At 41.7% G+C, this 24873-nt stretch overlaps 1 pseudogene; it reads left to right on the top strand.

Annotated features, from left to right (window-relative positions):
* Positions 1-20618: 20618 nt before the first annotated feature.
* LOC124790311 lies at positions 20619-20736 on the top strand (annotated as a pseudogene).
* Positions 20737-24873: the final 4137 nt, after the last annotated feature.

Genomic DNA, 24873 nt, shown 5'->3' with positions numbered 1-24873 from the left:
ATCTATCCTCATAGCATTTTTATGTTTCTTGTGAATTGTTTCACTTTCTTCGTTCCCTCCTTGACAAAAAGTTAAGGAACAGTGGCAGTATTCTGCAAACATGCCATACAGCCGTTTTAAGACGAAAACGTCTTACTTGACGTGGAAAACGTAGGCATGCAGTTTTGATTATCGCTTCGAAAAGATAAAGTTAGGTAATTAATTTACTGTTTGTTTGCAAGTACATGTTGTCTGCAGTCATGGCACAAATTCAAATCCCCGCACCACACTACCGTAGTACGCCACGAGGTGCCAAAACAAAATACCGCAACCCATTATGCAGTAATTCATTTTCTGCTTCTGAAGGGAAACAACGCTACAGCAATCAACGCTGAGTTGGTAGAAGTGTAAGGAAACAATTGCACCACCATTTGGCTGTGCAGGCGCCTGCAGTGTGGCCAAAGACGTTTGAATAACGAAGAACGAAATGGCAGACTGTCTCTCTGCGAATACCCAGGAACTGCAAGAAAAATTGAGATGCTGGTACTGGAAGACTGGCTTATCACAATCGAGGCAGAAGAGGAAAAACGTAAAATGTATCAATTTTCAACATCTTCCACGACATGTTGAAAATGACGCCGTCTGCTTGATTCCGCGACTGCTTCCACGCATTCAAACCGAAGCTGCACCACAAATGTTGCAATTGTGTCTGACCAATACAGATCGCTTCTATAGCTACGTTATCAGTAATCACCATGGCCGCGCGGGATTAGCCGAGCGGTCTTGCGTTGCAGTCACGGACTATGCGGCTGGTCCCGGCGGAGGTTCGAGTGCTCCCTCGGGCATGGGTGTGTGTGTTTGTCCTTAGGATAATTTAGGTTAAGTAGTGTGTAAGGTTAGGGACTGATGACCTTAGCAGTTAAGTCCCATAAGATTTCACACACGTTTGAACATTTTAATCACCATGAACGTTAGAACATTTTAATCACCATGAACGACTTCTGAGTGTATCACTTCGATCACTAGTCAGAGGAGCAATGCAAGTAATGGTGCTGATTAATGACGAATAAGGAATGATCAAAAAGTTTCCTTTCGAAGACTGTACAGTCTAAAATCGGTACACCAGTCAGGCGGATTCGCCATGAGCACTGAGGCACTCATCCCACCAATGCATCAAGTTGAAGTCACCCGTTTGATAAAACAATGTATCCTGCTGCAAGAAGAAGTCCGTAACTGCCTGCTGCACATCCTCCTCCGACCTTTAGAGGCCTTTTTTAAGGCACCGAAGGCATAATAACGGTATGAGGAGAGATCAGGTCTATAGGACGGGAGCTCGAGTGTCTCCTGCTTGACCCCGCGTAACTTGCGCGTTGCGACATTTTCGATATGGGGGCGTACTTTACATGAATCAGCAGCACCCTGCCGGGCGCAGTGGCCGAGCGGTTCTAGGCGCTTCAGTCCGGAACCGCGCAACCGCTACGGTCGCAGGTTCGAATCCTGCCTCTGGCATGGATGTGTGTAATGTCCTTAGGTTAGTTTGGTTTAAGTAGTTCTAAGTTCTAGGGGACTGACGACCTCAGATGTTAAGTCCCGTAGTGCTCAGAGCCATTTGAACCAAGCCAGGAGCACCCTGTGTCGCAGTTTTCGTGCAGTACCGTTTCCCTCTGATGGAGACACCAGGTTGGATGAGGCTGACCTCGCAGATAGACCAGCGCATTGCGCCGAATCGTGACCAGCACGGAACTTGGCGCACCGTTCCATATCGGTGATTTCCAACAGACGTGTTGCCCCGTACACATTCTTCATTCTCCAATGGATGCCTACCATGTAGTCTTTCGGCAGCCAAGAAAAGAGTAACAGCACGTTTGTCCTGTTTTCACGCATTTAATAATAACGTCGCCACAGTTTACTTTCCCGCATTTACCACTTGCACGTCGGAAAGACACGAGTGCCACATTAATCCCTTGGCTACATGTCGGTGCTCATATACTCGCATCGGAGTCGGGCTACGGTACAATTACGCTGCAGCAGCGACGTCAGATGGGAACGTCTTCATCGCCTCTTATATGTTCAGTAAGATTTGAACGTCTCTCGAGTTCCGAGTCCAATTACGTCAACAGTCAACTTTACAATATTGAAATTCCCATGCTGCATCAATGACTGTTGCTCATTTATTACTACACGGTGCAATTCTACTGCTCTATAAGTTTCGATGCTTCACCGACCGTTGGCGCGAAACTGCCCCTTCTCAAGACATCTAGAAGGCCAACGACAGACAGAAGAAGTAGGTGGTTTTTATACGAGGGTGAGTCAAATGAAAACCTTAAACATTTTTTAAATATTATTTATTGTGCAGAAGTGGTACAAAGCTGTATCACTTTTCAACACAATCTCCCGCACGATCAATGCAAGTCCTCCAGCGCTTACAAAGTGCATAAATTCCTTTGGAAAAAAATTCTTTTGGTAGTCCGCGCAACCACTCATGCACCGCGTGGCGTACCTCTTCATCAGAATGGAACTTCTTTCGTCCCATTGCATCTTTGAATGCTCCAAACATGGAAATCACTTGCGGCAAGGTCTGGTGAGTATGCTGGACGAGGAAGACACTCGAAATGCAGGTCTGTGATTGTTGCAACCGTTGGTGGAAGTGAACCCAGGTTTCGTCCCCAGTAACGATTCTTGCAAGGAAGCCATCACCTTCTCGTTCAAAGCGCCGAAGAAGTTCTTTGCAAGCATCAACAGTCGCTCTCTCACTTCAGGAGTCAGCTGTCGTGGCACCCATCTTGCAGACACTTTGTCAAACTGGAGCACATCAAGGACAATGTGGTGTGCTGAGCCATGACTGATCTGTAAACATGCTGCAATGTCATTCAGTGTCACTCGGCTGTTTTCTTTCACTATGGCTTCAACTGGTGCAATGTTCTGTGGAGTCACAACTCGTTGTGCCCAGGTTCTCACCATTCCCGTAAACAATACATATAAAAGGGCAGCTATTGGTCGTTTTCTACCTTCAAAGTTAACTGTACAAATGTCTTCGGAAGTCATCGAGCTGTTCCTCACTATGGCTCTAAACGATGAAAGTGCCGTCAAAGTACCACATGTTAGGCGCCAATTCCAGCACCTGTCTTTCGAAACCACTGGACTAAATGGACTACCCACTGTGAGGCCTTCGAGCTGTTCGTAGAAATAAGCATGCCACACGAAATCTCTCATGGTCAGAGATGAATGAAGGTGCCTGATTATTTCATTTGGGAAAATGGAACCAATATGCTCCAAAGAGTCACTGGGTGGCACTTTGGTAAAGAAAGCAACATCAAAGCTGACCAGGATTTCGTTCACTCCACGTTTTAGTTTCTTCAGCTTTTCGTCGAGCCCTCCGTAGGCCTGTGCATGTGTTGGTCTTTCCCACGTTCGGCTGAAGCAGAGGCCAAATGTTTCCCTATTTTATACGTCTCTTAGCGAGGAGCTCTTACGACTGGTGATAGTGGTACATTATTTTTATGGATTTTTGGTAACCCATACAGCTGAGATGGTGGGGCTTCTGTGTCTTCTGTAAGTCCGTCAGAGAGGACCTTGATTAACCGATTTGTATTCCGTGTAATCCACTTTGTCAGATCTGCCCTTAGCTTTCGGTACGTTGTTGTATCTAGAAGGTTAAGCATCTTCTGCTCATAATAGATACAGTCACTAAGTGTAGGGAGCAATAACTTTCACAAATTTCCGTATTCCGTAAATGCTGTTCAAATTACACTTTTTCTTCATTTTCGCGGACGACAGTTTTTTGACAGAAACAAGTAATTATTCCAGTATCCACCTAAGTGATGATGAGCGTAAAAGCAGTGCACGTACCCGAGCTTTGTACTGTATGTATTTACGACAACATGAATTATTTGGCGCCTGCCTTATCCCAAATCACGTAACGAATCGTAATCCTAGAGGGCTTTGTGTACCTACACACGTGTTTCGCTAATTCCTTTCCAAATTTCAGGCAATGTCCACTATGAAGATAAACGATGTACCGCAAAGGGCTTTCTAGAGTAATCGTTTCAGGATTAACAAGATAAGGTCAGGCCAATGCTTGTAACCTTCAGCTAAGCTGCTTGCTGCCCAGTCCAAAGGTCAGCACATTCTTGCTCTCCCTCACGGACGTCAACATCAAGCACGATTCTATCTTCAGAACCTTTTGCTACTTCACGTTTGCTTTGCGAAGTTTTGTCGTGATCTGGCGGACTTACAAGCATTCTGAGTCAGAGGCCCATCACACATAGCAGTCCGCCGCGCAACAGAATACTGGCTTGAATACTGGCTTTCAGTCTGTTTAAAAACCATTTTTTTAACTCCTTAATGGTTTTTTTTAGAATTGACATACTATCAACGGAAGTATGCTAACTTATAAATTTTAACCGAATAACTTGATAATTTATGACGTCAAGATTGCTTAATAATTTCAGTATTCATATTACCTTTTTCTAAAACTGATTGCTACCTTCAGACGTGAGTAGTACACTAAAATCTTCGTCATGTTGTACAACAACTCCAGTTACGCATTCTCAACCTAACTAAGTCGTACAAAATGTGTTAGCGAATTATACATCATGTTGTCACATCGTAAAAGAGACTCTCTTAATGTGTAAATAACTGGAATTGTTATATTTCGTGACTAGACTGTTAGTGGATTAACCACATCTGAAGATGGCAATCAGTTCCGAAATCAGTAATGTGAACATTATGATTACGATGGTGTGCTGAACAGAAAAGCCTCCAATCTTTTTTTATGTGAAAACTCTTACAGATATTTAAATGGAACAAGCCTTATTCAAAGTCTCGTGTTTACATATTTATTTCTTAACATAGTCACCCTGGCGGCGAACGCATTTCTTCCAACTAGAGACCAGTTTGTTGATACTGTCACTGTAAAACGTTTGATTTTGTTAACAGAGCCACAACCCCACCTTCGCTTGCACTGCTTCATCACTATCAAAGTGAAATCCCCGAAGGCGTTCTGAAAGTTTTGGAAATAAATGAAAGTCAGATGGGGCCAAGTCGGCACTGTGTGCACGATAAGCGACGGCGTCGGATTGTTGCAGATGTCACAGCGTTCGTATGTGGTCTAGCAAGGTGCTCCACGTGTGGGCGAACTCTTCGAGTTCGAAACTCGATTACAGCACGATGTTTCTCACGTACCGACATAGTTACGTTACACACGGCCATGTTAAACGCTACAGTCCGGAGCCCTCTAGCGGCAGAGGACAGGAAATATGTATAAATGAAGGATAAATATGTAGAACGTTAATAATCATTATTTTATTTAAAAAGACTTAAGAATTTTCATATAAAAAACTTGGAAGCTTTACTTTTCAGCGTGCCCCCATATTAAGAGACCTTATGATAAATTATTACATAAATGTTAACTAGTGCCACATCTTACATCACACGACGTTTCATTCAGAGTTTGAGGACGGTTTATTAGCACTAGTGCTAATTGTCAACTTGACTACAAGAAGGGATCGATTGGTATGACATGTTCTGAGGCATCAAGGGACCACCAATTTAGTATTGAAGGGCAGTGTGGAGGGTAAAAATCGTAGAGGGAGACCAAGAGATGAATACACTAAGCAGATTCAGGATGTAGGTTGCAGTAGATACTGGGAGATGATGAAGCTTGCACAGGATAGAGCGGCATGGAGAGCTACATCAAACCAGTCTCTGGACTGAAGACCACAGCAACAACAAAAAAAGTGCATGATTCCAGAAAGAATTGTTTATTTAACAACACTTATTGTACGATTCTGAATCGATAATTGTGTACTGTTTTTCATATGTAACACACAATTTGTAAAGGCACTTCGCTCCCCGATTTTTTCACAAGAAATATGGTTTTCTTATCCAAGAATGTACTACTTCAATTCTAATAGTTGTGGAACTTTGCTGACAGCTTAGGGGTACCTTATCTCAAAACAGTATATCAGTACACGAAGGACACCAGTCAAATTCACTTAGACGAAACTAGATCATCGCATAGATAAATATGCATACTAAGTAGATATATCGTAACACATTTCACCCTGCATTTATTAAAATATACATATTTTTCACGTAGTTGCAGCATCCTCTATGGGCGTTTATTTATTTTCTCTGAAAATACTAAGTTCTGTGTATTTGGAATATGTGAATACTAGGTTTTTGCTACTGTTTGCATTGTCTTTAAATCTAATCGTATCTTATAATTAGATTACATTTCGTTTTTTTGTTATTATGTACCCATTTTAGTAGCAGATCTTCAATTGATGTATCGTATCATCAGCAACACATGCGTGCTCAGATAAAACTTTTATCAGAAATCACCACATGCTGTTGTTATAAAAGTTCTGCTCTGAGGCTTGTCTTTTAGAGGTCTGCGCGTATAACAAAAAACCAGTTCGCTCATCAACAAGCCTTTCATCCCGCAAATATTAATATTTTGATGATGGGGTTAATCCGTTCGATACGCCGGAGCGCTGACACTAGGATTTTCCCTGGCCTTAATTTTCGTCTGTTGAAGTCTAATGCTCGTAATTAATATTCCATTGACGAATCAGTAGAGATCGATTATGACCACATTTTAGTACATGTACTGTCATATTCTTGGCTCGTTTCCTAAATTACAATGTTTTTTCGCAATTAGTGATAAGAACTGCTGAAATTTCTGAAATTTCCTGTAAAACATTTCGAAGATATTGGGAAGTCAAATGGGATTGTGTTACAAGTTGTTTTTAAGTACTGAATACTGCTTGGAGTTAGTCATGCATTCCATTTACCAACTTTAATTTGATACAGTATTCAATCGTATTCACTTGGTACAATTCTCAAAGTAATAAGCGCTGCACTGATTACTTGCAAATATAATTAAAAGAACTGTTTATGGGTGCAATGATTTTATCCCGAACAAGAGACATTCAATAATTAAACGGACAAACTAATGTAGAAATGAAGCAGTCGGGAAGAAGAGTTCTGTACTTTCATGATTTTAGGTTGACATCACTGGGAATGAATTGTGAACACTTGACAGATAAAAACTGTTTTGTTTATAACCTCAATATTTAATTTAACTATGCCATGTCCACATTAGTTTAACGACGTTCAGTGATCCATTTTTTGCTTACTGAAGGCGAAAAGCCTACTAAAAACTTTTGTCTAATGATTTTGCAGTATGGTGAAAGTTCTATGAATTGTTGAAATTTTATAAGTGGGTGGAACAGTTCAAAAATGTCCAACGTCAGTGACTGACGAGCAGTGTCCTGGACGACCATTTGAAGTGTCAACTCATTCGTTTGAAACCCGCTTTGACGAAATTATTCGTGAAGACTGACGTGTTACAGGAATACTTGCAGTAAGTGTTGGTACAGTTCATAGCAGTAAAAAGCTCAAATACATCACAACAAAAGCAAGATTGTTCCCGAAAGAGTTAACCGAACAACAGCAGGAAACAAGACTCAAAGTCTGTACAGTATTGAAAAAATGCTGTGAAAGGGAAGGCGATTCTTTTCTGAAGAAGGTTTTACGTGTGATGAAACTTGGGTTCACCATTTTGAACCTGAGTCCAAAAGACAAAGCATGGAGTGGAAGCACATCAACTCGCCTCTCCGAAATAAATTCAGAACGCAAGCATCAGCTGGAAAAGTCATTTCGACCGTATTCTGGCATGCCGAAGGTATCGTCTTTTGTGATTATTTGGAAAATCATCGTACAATACACAATCCTTACTACTTAGACATGCTAATGAACAAACTAAAGGTGGCAATGAGAGAAAAAACATAGCTGATCTCAAAGAAAAGGGTGTATTGCTACACGACAACACTCTCCCTCACCCCGGCTAGCTGATCCAAGAAACCATTAAAAATTGGTTGGGAGATATTGCTTCATCCTTCCTACAATAGAGGCCCTACTCCCTCAGATTTTCATTTCTTTGGACCACTCATGAAGGCATTACGTGGAGAAAAGTTCAGCAGTGACGAGGAAGTCAAAGAACTTGTGGGAAAGTGGCTCAAACAATAAGACAAAGACTTCTTTGCTTCAAGTGTAAAATAACAAGTTCATCATTGGAACAAGCATATTAATACTGGTTGGGATTATGTTGAGAATCTGTTTATTTATCGTATGTCCCTGGTAAGTATGTGAAATACGGTTTCAGACCATGGATCGAAGGGTTTAATCGATGAACTGTCCTCGATGAGACTATACATAGTGTGCTGGTAACTTTCGGCATTTGCTTATGTGGCCTCCGGTGCTGTTAACGAAGGAGGAATGACTCAAATGTAAGACTAGTACGAAAGAAACAGAACACACGACTACCTATGCAGAATACCAGGATAAATTTGTCTGTTGATGACAATATAGTGGTAGTCTTTCTCAAATGGGTAATACAATGAGTAGTCAAAAGTCATGAAAAGGAATAAAGGTAGATCTAGATCTGCATCTACATAAATACTCCGTAACACACCGTACGGTGCGTGACACAGGGTACCCAGTACCATTACTAGCCATTTCCTTCCTTGTTCCAGTCGTAAATAGAGCGAGGGAAAAACGACTGCCTATATGTATCCGTATGAGCCCTGATTTCTCGTATCTTATCTTCGTGGTCCTTACGCGGAATGTACCGGGTGATCAAAAAGTCAGTATAAATTTGAAAACTTAATAAACCACGGAATAATGTAGATAGAGAGGTAAAAATTGACCCACATGCTTGGAATGACATGGGGTTTTAGAAGAACCAAAAAAAAACACCCCATACTGCTAGACGCGTGAAAGATCTCTTGCGCGCGTCGTTTGGTGATGATCGTATGCTCAGCCGCCACTTTCGTCATGCTCGGCCTCCCAGGTCCCCAGACCTCAGTCCGTGCGATTATTGGCTTTGGGGTTACCTGAAGTCGCAAGTGTATCGTAATCGACCGACATCTCTAGGGATGCTAAAAGACAACATCCGACGCCAATGTCTCACCATAACTTCTGACATGCTTTACAGTGCTGTTAACAACATTATTCCTCGACTACAGCTATTGTTGAGGAATGATGGTGGACATATTGAGCATTTCCTGTAAAGAACATCATCTTCGCTTTGCCTTACTTTGTTATGCTAATTATTGCTATTCTGATCAGATGAAGCGCCATCTGTCGGACATTTTTTGAACGTTTGTATTTTTTTTTTGTTCTAATAAAACCCCATGTCATTCCAAGCATGTGTGTCAATTTGTACCTCTCTATCTACATTATTGCGTGATTTATTCAGTTTTCAAATTTATACTGACTTTTTGATCACCCGGTATATTGGCAGCAGTAGAATCGTTCGGCAGTCACCTTCAAATGCCGGTTCTCTTAAAATTTCTCAGTAGAGATCCTTGGAAAGAACGTCGCCATCCATCCAGTGATTCCCATTGAGTTTCTGAAGTATCTCCGTAATACTTACGTGTTGTTCGAACCTGCAGGTAACAAATCTAGCAGCACGCCTCTGAATTGCCTCGATGTCTTCCTTCAATCCGACCTGGAACGGATCCCAAACACTCGAGCAGTACTCGAGAATAGGTCGCATCAGCGTCCTATGTACGGTTTCCTTTACAGGTTAGTGACTCTCTCCTACAATTCTCCCCATAAACCGAAACTGACCATTCACCTTCCCTACCATAGTTCTCACATGTTCTTTCCATCTCATATCGCTTTGCAACGTTACGCCCAGATATTTAAACGACTCGAGTAGGATACTAGTAATACTGTATCCGAACATTACGGGTTTGATCTTTCTACTCATCCGCATTAACGTGCACTTTCCCACTTTTACAACTAGCTGCCATTCATCTCACCAACCGGAAATTTTGTCTAAGTCGTCTTGCATCTTCCTACAGTCACTCAACTTCGACACCTTACCATACACCACGAGATAATCAGCAAACAACCGCAATTTCTGCCCACCCTGTCCACCAAATCATTTATGTATATAGAGAACAATAAAGGTCCTACCACACTTCCCTGGGGCACTCCTAACGATGCCCTTGTCTTTGATACTCGCCGTCGAGAACAACATACTGGGTTCTATTATTTAAGAAGTCTTCGAGTCACTCATACATCTGTGAACTTGGGTCATATGCTCGTACCTTAGTTAACAGTCTGCTATGGGGCACCGTGTCAAATGCTTTGCGGAAATCTAGAAATATGGAATCTGCATGTAGCCCATTACTCATAGATCGTAGTATATCAAGTGAGAAAAGGGCAAGCTGTGTTTCGCACGAGTGAAACTTTCTTAAACCATGCTGATTCGTTGGCGAAAGCTTCTCAGTCACAAGAAAATTTATTATATTCGAAATGAGAATATGTTCAAGGATTATGCAGCAAACAGAAATTGGAGATATTGGTCTATAATTTTGCGGATCCGTTCGTTTACCCTTCTTATATACCTGCGCCTTTTTCCAGTCGCTTGAGACTGTGCTGCGCGAGAGATTCACGATAAATGCAGGTAAGCGGCCAATGCCGTAGAATACTCTTTGTAAAATCGAACTGCGATTCCATCCGAACCTAGCGATTTATTTACTTTCAAATCTTTCAGTTGGTTCTCTACGCCAGGGATGCTTATTACTATATCGCCCATACGGGAGTCTGTCCGATGGTCAAATGACGTATGTTTGTACCATTCTCCTGGTTGAACGATTGCTTGAATGTGGATTTTAAAACTTCCGCCTTCGTTTTGCTGTCTTCAAGTGCCGCACCAGACAGGTCAAAAAGGGACTGAACGGAAGCCTTAAACCTGTTTAGCGATTTTACATAAGACCAGAATTTCCTCGTTTTCTAAAAATGGTTCAAATGGCTCTGAGCACTATGGGACTTAACTTCTGAGGTCATCAGTCACCTAGAACTTAGAACTACTTAAACCTAACTAACCTTAGGACATCACACACATCCATGCCCGAGGCAGGATTCGAAACTGCGACCGTAGTGGTCACGCGGTTCCAGACTGTAGCGCCTAGAACCGCTCGGCCACTCCGGATGGCTCCTCGGTTTCTCTGGCAGATTTTTGCTAAGGTGTGACTGTGGTATTTGTTGTATCCTTCGCGCATAGGTCTCTTCGCTGACATCCAAATCGCTGCTAACCTTTGCTTATCGTCATTTTTGCGTTCCCTTTTGAACCGAGAGTGAAACAGCCTCTGCTTCCTGAGCATCCTCCGAATTTCGTTTGGTAATAAAATATTTGTTGTTGTTGTTGTGGTCTTCAGTGCGAAGACTGGTTTAATGCAGCTCTCCTTGCTCCCTCTTCATCACCCAATAACTACTGCTGTCTACATCCTTTTGAATCTGCTTACTTTATTCATCTCTTGGTCCCCCTCCATTTATTTTACCACCCCCCCCCCCCCGTCCCCCACACATCCCTTCGATACCAAATTCACCAATCTCATTATGTTTCAGAATGTGGCCTATCAACCGAGCCCTTCTTTTGGTAAAGTTGTCCCACAGATTTCTTCTCTCCCCAATTATATCCAGTATCTCCTCATAAGTTACGTGAACTACCCATCTAATATTCAGCATTCTTCTGTAGCACCATATTCTGAAAGCTTCTATTCTTTTCTTGTGTAAACTGTTTATCGTCCACGTTTCACTTCCATACATGGCTTCACTTCAGACAAATACTTTCAGGAAAGACTTCCTAACACATAAATCCATATTCGATGGTAGCAAATTTATGTTATTCATAAATTCTTTTCTTACCATTGCCAGACTACGTTTTATATCCTCTCTACCTCGGCCATCATCACTTATTTTGCTGCCCAAATAGCAAACCTCATTTACTGCTTTAAGTGTCTCGTTTCCTAATGTAATTCCCTTAACATCACCAGATTTAACTCGACTACATTTCGTTAGCCTTGTTTTGCTTTTGTTGATGTTCATGTTATATCTTCCTTTCAAGACAATGTCCATTTCGTTCAACTGCTCTTCGAAGTCCTTTGCTGTCTCTGACAGAATTCTAGTGTCATCGGCAAACCTCAAAGTTTTTATTTCTTTCCTCTGAACTTTAATTACTACTCCAAATTTTTCTTTGGTTTCCTTTACTGTTTGTTCAATGTGCAGATTTAATAATATAGGAGATGTCTGTCTCACTCTCTTCTCGAACACTGCTTCCCTTCCATGCCCCTCAACTCTTACAACAGCTATCTGGTTTTTGTACAAATTGTAAATAGCCTTTGACTACCTGTATTTTACCCCTGCTACTTTCAGAATTTGAAAGAGGTTATTCCAGTCAACATTCTCAAAATCTTTCTCTTAGTTTACGAATGCTATAAACATCGGTTTGTCTTTTCTTAACCTGGCTTCTTTGAGACGTCGTAGGGTCAGTATTGCCCCACGTATTCCTACACTTCTCCGGAATTTTCCTCGAGCTCGTCCTCTACTAGTTTTTCCATTCTTCTGTAAGGAATTCATGCCAGTATTTTGTAAACACGACTTATTAAAGTGATAGTTTGGTAATTTTCATGCCTGTAAGCAATTATTTTCTTTGGAATTGGATTTATTACGTCCTTCTTGAAGTCTAAGGGCATTCCTCCAGTCGTATACATCTTGCACACCAGATGGAAGTGTTTTGTCATGGGTGGTTCTCCCAAGGTTATTAGTAGTTCTGACGGAATGTCGTCTACTCCCAGGGCCTTGTTTCGACTTAGATCGTTCAGAGCTCTGTGAAATTCTTCTCGCAGTATCGTATCTCCCATCTTATCTTCACCTATGTCCATTTCCCTTTCTATAATATTTCCTTCAAGTTTGTCTCCCTTGTGTAGACCCCTGCATACTTCTTCCATCTTTCCGCTTTCCGTTCTTTGCTTAGGACTGGTTTTCCATCTGAGCTCTTGATATTCACACAATTGCTTCTCTTCTCTCGAATGGCCTATTTGTTTTTTTTTATTTTTATTTCTCCTGTAGGTAGTATCAACCTTTCCACTCTCGAAATACGCTTCTAAACCTTACATTTGTCCTCTAGCCATTGCCGCTTAATCACTTTGCACTTCCTGTTTATCTGATTTTTAAATGTTTGTATTCCTTTTCGCCTGCTTCGCTTGCAGTATTTTTACATTTTCTCCCATCATCAGTTAAATTCTATATGTCTTGTGTTATCCAAGGATTCCTGCTACACCTTGTCTTTCTATCTATTTGATCCTCTGCTGCCTTCACTATTTCATCTCTTAAAGCTACCCATTCCTTTTGTATTGTATTCCTTTCCCTCGTTCTAATCAACTTTTGCATAATGCTCCCTCTGAATCTCTCAACAACCTTTAGTGCCTTCAACTTATCCACGTCCCATCTCCCTAATTTCCTACCCCTAACCAAAAAACTGAGGTCAGAGTTCACTTCCGCCCCTGGAAACGTCTTACAATTTAAGATCTGATTCTTAATCTCTGTCTTACCATTACGTAATTAATCTGAAACCTTCCGGTGCTTCCAGGGCTCTTCCAAGTGTACAACCTTATTTTATGATTCTTAAATCAAGTGTTAGCGATGATTAAATATGCTCTGCGCAAAACACTACCAGACGGATCTTTCTTTCATTCCTTTCCCCCAGTCCATATTCACCTATTAGCGTTTCTTCTTTTTCCTACTATCGAACTCCAGTCCTCCATAACTAATAAGTTTTCGTCTTCCTTAACTATCTGAACAATTTGTTTTATCTCGTCACACATTTCTTCAATCTCTTCATCATCTGAGGGGCTAGTTGGCATATAAACTTTTACTTCTGTGGTGAGTGTGAGCTTTGTGTCTATCTTGACTAAAATAATCTGTTCAGTATGCTCTTCATAGCACAATATTTTTAAATAACGTTTTTTTACATATTTACTTCATTTTTTTAAATATGAATTCAAGCGGTCTCAAAGTACACAACATTCTTGACAAGTCATCCACTCTCCCCAATCCTACCCAAGCCCACGCGACAATACAACATGCGTATGTTCACTGTTAACTTGTCAAAACCTAGTTTTTCAATGTATATAGTTCCCCTCATTTGGTATGGACGTACTTAAGTGTATTCAATCAGTGTAAATAAGTTATAAATAAGTGTAAATAAATCGACGAAAAGCGTAAATGTCAAAACATAACCACTATTACGTAGTGTTCCTTAGATTTTGTGTCTCGTTACTTGGGCTCAGTGCATCTACAATTTTCAGTTGAATAGACATCTTTATGAATAACGCATATTGATGTTTCTAATAAAAAAGACACTAACTCCGTAAGTAGGTTTACAATGTCAGGTTAAAGATCCCATTAAGTGGATTAATCTTAAATATTGTGAAGTTAAGTTCTCCTGCATTTATTTCAGAGATGGATATTAGGAACTTTTTTCGAGAAACAGCTGTTTCTGCTACACAGAAAAGGGACCTCCACCATTAAAAGTTCCAGGTCCAATATCTTAGAAAGTTTGTCCCCCAACAACTAGTTTATTCTCAACACAAGCTGAATCTTCATGATACCTGTCTGGCATAATGTCTGCCATTGCCACTGATCAGAAGTGGTACTGCCACAACGTTCTTCCACCATTAGTAATATTCTTTCACCAAGAGTCTGCTGACATCACTGCACCTGACGCTACTGAGTGGGATGACGTCAACGCATCGACTTCAGTTTCTGCTGTCAACAAGGTGGAGGAACTATAGTACATTCACTAACAGTTCATCACAACTTTGATTTAGGCGAATGTATAAACCATCACTGTCAGACGAAATCAAGTAGTAGTCACTAACAAAACCTACGTTCTCTAAATTCGACCCACGAGTTAAAATAGGTCATTTGTGACAAAAAAGCACAAAAAGGTCCTTTCAAAACCGTGACTAGAGAAGTATTCATCGCTAGCGTATACACTCAAGTTGAAGGGAGGACAATGTAAGTTCTGTACACTTTCCAAACCAATTTTAAAAATAGGAATGTTTGATGTTTTTGTGATAAAGGCTGACCAAGATTACAAACATTTCGCGAAGATGCTTGAGGCCAAGAAAAGAGCATCTGGCATCTCGAATCTACAAGTAAGGCCAAAAGTTTTATGAATCCTTAGAAATGAGAAAGAAAAACGTGTTCGAATAATTAGGCAATGGGATCGCAGAGCTTGTAAGTACGAACAGGAAAAAATTGATATTAATTCTCGCTACTTTAATATTTTGTGGAACTCATGAGATACCCATTAGAGGAAAGAATACGAGCAGAGGAAATTTTCAGGATTCGGTTTTATTTACAATAAGTGCGGGCGACAAAGTGTCGGATGATCATTTACAAAACCATACTGGAGAAGCAAAAAGTACATCACACAATGCCAAAAAGTAATTAATGAGAACATGATGTTCTGTATTACAACACCAACTGTTGAGGAGGTACACTCATCACCAGCGTTTTCTCTACTGGCTGACGAAACAGCTGACATTACTGTCACTGTCGGAGAGAGTACGATTTGTAGACGGTAAATTGAACTTCCTGTAAAAGAAGAATTTTTATGGATTTCAGAGCTAACTATACTGGATACGGAGGGAATTTCATCAACTATTTTACAGTTTGTTGAAAATATGAATAAGTTGCTATGCACAAGTTGATAGGCTTGGTCTTTGGTGGCTATTCGGCAATGGCAGGCCATGAAACTGAAGTTCAGGCTAGGTTTAGAGGAAATTATCCTTCAGCTGTTTATTTCCAATGTGGATCGCACAGACTAAACTTAGTTGTCAATGAACTTAGGAGTGTTCGGAAGATTCGCTACATCTAGAAACAATAAAAGATGTTATTAGGTTCTCTAATAATAATAATAATAATAGCTTTATTCAACATCGAACGGTACATTGAACATGTACAAAGAAACAGTAATGATTAAAGTTATTTGTACAATACACAAGACACATTCTTCTAAATACGTCATTAATTTACAACAAAATTACAATAATATCTTTACTGATTTCTATTCACATAATTTCTCAAAGCATTTGTTGTTCTTCATACAAGTATGGTAATCTTCTAATGTGTAGAAAAGGTGTTTTACTAAAAATTTCTTAAGCTGTTGTTTCATTTTAACTGTAGGAAGAGCCATGACTGCACTAGGCAGTGTATTAGCTAATTTTATACCTGCGTACTGAGGCCCGTTAGAGAAAGTGTAATGCGTACGGAAATAATACCTAACATTCTAGTGTTCTCTAAAACTAGGTGGTCATACAAATATACGTCGCTCAGGATATTCAAAGAAAATTTCTTGGCAGTAAAGGACAGTCTCACTCACCTTCCCAATAAAAGTGAAAATAATCAAGGCACTAGACCACGTGCCAGTCAACTACATAGGGCAATATTATCAACTACATTTATTATTTGTCTACAAAATATACAAGATATTCTTCGTATCTAGAACCAGTGGCAGAAGGCTTCAGTATACTGAAGTGGATCTCCACTTCTTCTTCGAAAAGATGCAATACGAACGGCGATTTACCTGTAACGGTGTTCTCAGAGCAAGTGACAGTCATGACACTGGATGATGAGCAGGATCACGTGGCTGTTGGATCGCGCTGCTGTTTTCGTTTCAATCGTCACACTGACCTCTCACCTTAAGATTTAACCGCAGACCCAGCCATCTATATGGTAAGATTCGAATGAATGTAGAATCATTACCCCTATCAATATACAAAACGGATAGTTGACAATCCATATATTTGTCTCTGCAGGCTTCGAAATAAAATTTCACAAAGTAAAATGCCGCACAATCTTTGTGATTATATCTGCCCAGCTTTATGGTTACTGTGTAAGGTGGCTATAATTTCACACCTTTCAAGCACTCATCTACATACTTTGCCGTGATTTAAAACCGGAATTAGGTATCAAAAATGGTTCAAATGGTTCTGAACACTATGGGACTTAACGGCTGAGGTCATCAGTCCCCGAGAACTTAGAACTACTTTAACTAACCTAAGGACATCACGCACATCCATGCCCAAGGCAGGATTCGAACCTGCGACCGTAGCTGTCGCGCGGTTAATTAGGTATCATTTGACAGGTTGTACACTGTATAAATGTATATTTAAAGAAGACTGGCATTGCACGTACACGTTGTAAATAGTTGTTAACACTTGTTGCATGAAAGGTAATGGATTGTCTTTATCATGAAAACGGCGTTAATGGATGATTGCCTATACCAGCAGAGGTTGGAACACTAGTGAAATGAAATGGCAGGCTTAACTCAGGCTCTGGGTGGTAAAGCCCACACAGGTGTGTTGGACTGCTGAACACAGGAAGTATCCCAAGACGGACGGTTGGGACACATGAGCGCTGAAGCACAATACAGCGACGGCCGGCCGGTGTTGTAGCGGGGCCAGAAGGATAACCGGATAATACTTCGGAAACTCCGAAAATCTTGGACGCCACAGAGAGGAACGAGGAAGTCCCATAGTGCTTAGAGTCATTTGAACCATAAATGTCGTATGGCACTGCTTGCTGGGGAATCGCTCGGGGTGCTTTCAGCCGCCTAGCAGGAAGGGCACTCTTCCCCAGCGAATGCTTGCCCCGTACATTGTTGATATGTCAAAGTGGTGTATTTGTGGAGTGCACGTGAGTCTAATGGACGCGTCTATGGTGTAGTGTCATGTCTGTGTTGAATGACCATGATGAAAGAAGGGAGAGGGTAAAACCCTGTGTCAGCACATAGCCTAGCCCGAGTAGTATCAACAGGCTACCGAGCTTAAAATTCCTTTTCGATGGAAAGATTAAGATCAACAGTATCACATGACCTTAGAACTTTAGACACAGTGGAGAGGTTTCAAATTTGATCCAGGACACTTGCACAAAGATCACTGATCAGGAACTTTACGCCACCAACTCTCCCCCCCCCCCCCCCCCCCTTGTAGACCAAATTCTGGCAGTGGAACTTTCATCCACCACCTGGATTCGAACCTCCGAACATCGGAGTCAAGTGCCACAGCAAAGGTATGCGTTAGCAATCACGGCTACGGAGATGGGTTGCCGCCCAGATGACCTCTATGTGGCCGCACGCAGACCTCACAGCTGGGGAAGCCGTGACGATAAATGAGTCGTGCGCATGCGTGGAACGGCCTTCCGCGCCGTGTGTGGTCTCCCCGCTCCCGCCCACCTGGGGAGTGCCGGCAAATTCGCCACGTGTGACGTCAGTGTTTACCTCAGACCGCGTCTCCAGCTGCCTACTGTCCCACGCCTGCCTACGTCGCATCTGCGGAAACCGCAGGTGGGCAGCGCATCTACCGCTTTGCATATGTAGGGACCAGTGTGCACAGCAAAACCGTCCGAAATACACCGTCCAGTCACATAAAAGATATCACGTATCAGAAGCTTGAGTAACCACCTTGTGAAGCGCGGGACGCTGCGAGTCATGCAGGCAGAGAATCGATGTGGCCACGGGCGTGCACCCATGTCGACTCCAGTGGCGTGGACAGCTACACTAGGTTTCTCGGCTGAGGATTGGCTTCAAGCCGGCCGCGGTGGCCGTGCACTTCTAGGCGCTGCAGTCCGGAACCGCGGGACGGGTCGCAGGATCGAATCCTACCTCGGGCATGGATGTGTGTGATGTCCTTAGGTTAGTTAGGTTTAAGTAGTTCTAAGTTCTAGGGGGCTGATGACCTAAGATGTTAAGTCCCATAGTGCTCAGAGCCATTTGAACCATTTTGATTGGCTTGAAATCTGGTGAGTTTGGTAGCCAGAGCAGTATGGTAAACTAATCCTAGGGATTTTCAAACCACGTATACGCACTGCGAGCTTTGAGACAAGTTGCATTGTTCTGCCATCGCGCCGAGTAAAAACGAACTGTATGTGGGGGTGGATATGGTCCCCAAGGGTAGATATTGTTGGATCTTGCGTTCTCTGAATGCTATACAACAGTTCAAGAAAATAATATTAGTAGTTTTATTTCTACAAATCAAATTGACGATGCTTGACTTTGGAGTTACATCAGTGTTGCAAGTGACATGTTGATGTTGTTGTGGTCTTCAGTCCAGAGACTAGTTTGATGCAGCTCTCCATGCTACTCTATCCTGTACAAGCTTCTTCATCTCCCAGTACCTACTGCAACCTACATCCCTCTGAATTTGCTTAGTGTATTTATCTCTTGGTCTCCCTCTACAATTTTTACCCTCCACGCTGTCCTCTAATACTGAATCGGTGATCACTTGATGCCTCAGAACATGTCCTACCAACCGTTGCCTTCTTCCAGTCAATGTGTGCCACAAATTTCTCTTCTCCCTAATTCTATTCAATGCCTCCTCATTAGTTATGTGATCTATCCATCTAATCTTCAGCATTCTTCTGTAGCACCACATTTCGAAAGCTTTTATTCTCTTCTTGTCCAAAATATTTATCGTCCACGTTTCACTTCCATACATGGCCACACTCCACACAAATACTTTCAGAAACGACTTCCTGACACTTAAATTTATACTCGATGTTAACAAATTTCTCTTCTTCAGAAACGATTTCCTTGCCATTGCCAGTCTACATTTTATATCCTCTCTACTTCGAGCATCATCAGTTATTTTGCTCCCCCAATAGCAAAACTCATTTACTACTTTAAGCGTCTCATTTCCTAATCTAATACCCTCAGCATCACCCGATTTAATTCGACTACATTCCATTAACCTCGTTTTGCTTTTGTTGATGTTCATCTTATATCCTCCATTCAAGACACTGTCCATTCCGTTCAGCTGCTCTTCCAGGTCCTTTGCTGTCTCTGACAGAATTACAATGTCATCGGCGAACCTCAAAGTTTTAATTTCTTCTCCATGGATTTTAATTCCTACTCCGAATTTTTCTTTTGTTTCCTTTACTGCTTGCTCAATATAAAGATTGCATAACATCCGGGATAGGCTACAACCCTGTCTCACTCCGTTCCTAACCACTGCTTCCCTTTCATGCCCCTCGACTCTTATAACTGTCATCTGGTTTCTGTACAAATTGTAAATAGCCTTTCGCTCCCTGTATTTTACCCCTGCCAACTTCAGAATTTGAAAGAGAGTATTCCATTCAACATTGTCAAAAGCTTTCTCTAAGTCTACAAATGCTAGAAACGTAGATTTGTCTTTCCTTAATCTATTTTCTAAGATAAATCATAGTGTCAGTACTGCCTCACGTGTTCCAACATTTCTACGGAATCCAAACTGATCTTCCCCGAGGTCGGTTTCTACCAGTTTTTCCATTCGTCTGTAAAGAATTCATGACATACAAACAGTAATAGTCTTCGTTATAGACAAAGTCCAAGTAAGCACATGATACCAACCACTACAATCTGTTATGCGAGTGCCAGTCTACAACCGTCCACTGAAGTCCGTATATGGAACCGATCTGAGTGACCGAGTCCGGCAGGAGCGGCGCTTATATTCACTTCTTGCAGATATAGCTCCTGGCGCAACGCGGTCCTTGTCAGCAGGCTATTGGCTGACGTTTCCTCACCGCCTTCTCCAGTCTTCCGTTCTTCGTCCTCGTTCCGGCGCTTGTGGTTACGCCAGAACAGATACTTATTTGTGTTGATCCATTGTGCCTTCCAGGATCACGAGATCACCCAGGGAATGCCACAAAAACATTTCCACATTCCCCAGACCATAACGCTCCCTCGTTCCGACATGACTCTTTCGAAGATTGTTGCGGGGTGTTTGCACTCTGACGCAAACGGCTTTGCCGCAGTGGTAATACTGGTTCCAGTCAGATCACCGAAGTTAAGCGCTGTTGGGCTGGGCTAGCACTTTGATGGGTGACCATCTGGTCTGCCAAGCGCTGTTGGCAGGCGGGCTGCACTCAGCCCTTGTGAGGCAAACAGCAGTACGCTGACCACATGCCCCTCCATATCCACATCCAGTGACGCCCTTGGGCTGAGGATGACACGGCGGCCTGTCGGTACCGTTGGGCCTTTTAAGGTCTGTTCGGTCGGATTATTTTAGTTTTCTCTGATGTTTCAAGGCATAGACCCCATTTGCCGTCTATCCGATGGATCGTGAATCACCTCAAAAGACCACCTGTCGCCATTCAGTGGACATCCAGATTCGCTATTGGTGTGCAAATTCCAGCCTTTGTCGCTGACGATCAGTCAGCATGGGTGCATGAGCCATGCAGCTGCTGTGGAGGCCCATATGCAGCAACGTCCGCTGAATGATCGTTCAGGTGACACTGTTGGCAGCCCCTTGATTCATATGGGTGGTCACTTGCTTAAGGGGAGTTGGAATGCCGGAAAATGGAAAAAATTCACATTTTCAGTTTTTAACCTTATAACTTAATTTGAAATTTTCTGCTTAAAATGGTGCAAAATTTGTTAAGAAATTCCAATTGGAAGTATTTTTATTTAATTTTTCAAAATTACATGTGCGCCCAGCAAAGTTACCCATCTTGTGATTTGTACACATTTAAATCTTCGCATTTCCGAAAACATTACATATAGAAGGCTGTGGATTTCACTCTTCAGTTGTAGAATCTTTGATCCTTCCATAGGTACCATTGTTTTTACGACTAGCTGTGTTTATTGTTCAGTTTTTGATCTGTGAGTGTTTGTTTTGAGCCTCGAGTTTAGTTTGTCGCTCATTTGGAGTTTGTTATCTGTCTTGTTTTGACTTTCAGTGGTGAGTGCGTAGTTTCTACGATGCCTAGGAGTGCATCATTATTTAAAAAGCGAAAGTTTCGCGGTAATAGATTTACAAATAACGTTTGTTCAAGTGATTCTGCTTCAGCACCTGTTGATGCTGGTGAAAGTTCTGACGTTTGTACAGCTGAGATGTGTGAAGGAGACACGCCCACCAGTGCATCAAAAAAGAAGTTATCAAACTGTGCAAGTGAAATTACAGATGAAGCTTCTAATGAACAATATGTTTTAGTCGACTTTCCTGTTTTTACTGAGTTTATGAAGAAATGTTTGTGTTGTAATCTTTGTGGAGGTTCTTTTGATATGAACATAACAAAATCTATAGGACTTTCCTGCAAAATTGCTATAGTTTGTGCCAGTTGTGAAAATGAGACCTGTTTTTGGAGCTCTAAAACATGCAGTAGCAATTTGTTTGAGAGTAATATCAGGCTAATGTATGCAATGAGAGCAATTGGTAAAGGACATACTGCTGCTCAAACATTTTGTGCCATAATGAATCTTCCACCTCCACCTGCTAAAATTGACAATTACACTGAAGTGATAGGAGATGCTGTTCAGTCTGTAGCAGATTTATCAATGAAAGCTGCTGCCAGTGAAGCAAAATATATAAATGAAGGAAACCCAGATATCCCTGTTGCTTTTGATGGAACCTGGCAGAAAAGGGGTCACACATCCAAAAATGCTGTTGCTACTGTTACTAGTGTGGACAGCGGTAAAGTTTTGGACTATGAAGTGCTCACTAAACATTGTTACCATTGTGCATCTGGTAAGATAGAAGCAGCTCACATATGTAGCAAGAATTATGAAGGTACGAGTGGAGGCATGGAGGCTGCCGCTGCTGTGAAAATGTTTAGCAGATCAGAAAAAGAACGGGGAGTATTTTACACAAAATTCCTTGGAGATGGGGACTCCAAGGCATACAAAAGTGTTACAGAATCCATGCCATATGTCAATAAGACAATAACTAAACTAGAATGTGTCGGTCATGTTCAGAAACGAATGGGCACTCGTCTAAGGAAACTGAAACAGAATCTGAAGGACAAAATTTTGTCAGATGGTAAAACCATTAGAGGTCGCCTGTCAGATAAAATTATAAATGAATTACAACAATACTATGGTATGGCAATAAGAAATAATGCAAATAATTTGCAGGAAATGAGACAAGCTGTATGGGCCACATATTTACATCGATCATCAACTGATGATAATCCTCAACATTTTGCTTGTCCAGATGGTCCTCAGTCATGGTGCAATTATAGAAAATCTCAAGCTACTGGGGATCCTTATCACCATAAAAATTATATTCCATTGGCTGTTATGGAAGTAATTAAACCAATATATAGAGACTTGGGGCATCCTGATCTTCTGCGAAAATGTCTTCATGGTTGTACCCAGAATCAAAACGAGTCGTTCAACAACCTCATTTGGACTCGTGTACCTAAGAATGTATTTGTTGGGATAAAAACATTGAAATGGGGAGTCAGTGATGCTGTTATTTCATTCAATGATGGTCATATGGGTAGGCTAAAGGTCATGGCAAGGCTCGGCATTGCTCCTGGTATCAACACCATCAGAGGTCTTCAGCTTCTGGACAGCGTGCGAGTAAGGAAGGCTCAGTATGCAGCTGAATTTAATACAAAAAAAGCAAGGGCAGCAAGGAGAAGAAAGCTTCTAGGTGAAGAAGAAGAACTAGAAGATGACCCTGATTACTCTGCTGGACACTTTTGATAATAGAATAAAAGGTATTTGTGAATTTTCATAATAAATTACTTTAATCGCATTTTCTGGCATTTGACATTTTTAGTGTTACATGTACCTTTATCTCATAAACCACTCAACCAACAACATTCAAATTTTCAGAAATGCTGCAAAACAGTTCAAAGAGGCCACTGAACTAGAATCATGACAAGAACTGGCTTATTCTCTGAACTAGGGAAGTTTATGTTATACTTTTTCCAATAAAAAATGGCTTAATGGTAAAAAATTCATAAATACTATACCAACAAAAAGAAAACATTGGTTCTAGTTCAGTGGGCTCACAATATATGCTGAAAACCTCTGCCAGAATTTCAAAGTTCTGAAGATAATAGTTCCAAAGAAAAAGGTACACAAAGTTAGCAAATTTAACATTGGCGAGATAGGGCATTCCAACTCCCCTTAACAGTTTCACATCTATTCGCCTGCACACATCTCTGCAGTCGTTGTTGACACCTGTCACATATGGCCTGTGGTGCACCACAGATGCCTCGGTACCATTTTGGATAGCACCATTTTGTCATGCACGGCATATGTTAACCACAGCAGCATGTGACTAGCTTACAAACTTAGCCGCTTCGGAAATACTTCCACGCTTGACCCGGAAGCCAATGACCATGCCCTTCTGGACATCAGACTCTGTTTCCGCACTGTTTTCCGCGTACCCCCGACACGCTTTACTCATCCTCCAATGCCAATGCTGCCACCAGCCATCTGAGAGTGGTTATTGCTTTTGATGTCGAATGTAGGTGGTGGTCACATTAATGTCAATGGACGGTGTATCAGCGGTGGCATTCTGGACTGGTCTAATACTGTGGTCTAAAGGGTCCTGCTATCATTTCAAAAAATCGTAACGTGGAAACTACGTGAGGTCTAGAACATGGTTTGTTGTTCTTTTTCCTTTGTTGCAGATTTGACAGGTAGTGCACCAAAATGGCGACGGACCTGGAGAAAATACAATGAGTCATCTGGTCTGCAGAATCCAAATCTGTACAGCGGTACTATGGAATTGTTTACGGCTGTTTGGAAGGGCACCCTGTGAATGAAAAGTGTAGTGAGGTGATTAAAAAAACGTTAGAGAGAAACAAGACCTTTCTCAGAGTGGATGTACGTCATTTAAACACAGGCTCTGTATCCCCTATAACTCAATGCATCGTGCATCACGCGAATTGCTGGAAGCAAGGTCAGCTGTCCATAAATCGTTAAATTAGCGGTTACGACTTTTTATTTACAAACTGCAAATGGTACAAGTATAACAGCCAAACGATCATCCACTCAGGTACGTATTGCATATTACATGCTGGCCTGCATAGGTGCTGGAAAAGACTACCTGAAAAAGTGCCTGTTTCCAGATGAAGCAGGCATTCCGCTTTTCTTGACTCGTGAATCTTCTCAACATTAATATTTTGGGTGCTGAAACTCCACGCAACACAGACGAATATATCCGTGATAGGCCGAAGATTAAAATATTGTGTAGCCTAATGCACACTACGAATGATAGCCCATTTTTCTTCGCAATTACCTAGAAACGCCCG

The sequence above is a fragment of the Schistocerca piceifrons genome, chromosome 3 (assembly GCF_021461385.2).
Source record: "Schistocerca piceifrons isolate TAMUIC-IGC-003096 chromosome 3, iqSchPice1.1, whole genome shotgun sequence".
Taxonomy (NCBI): Eukaryota; Metazoa; Arthropoda; class Insecta; order Orthoptera; family Acrididae; genus Schistocerca; species Schistocerca piceifrons.
Note: the sequence above shows the minus strand (reverse complement) of the source record. Positions and strands in the feature narration are given on the sequence as shown.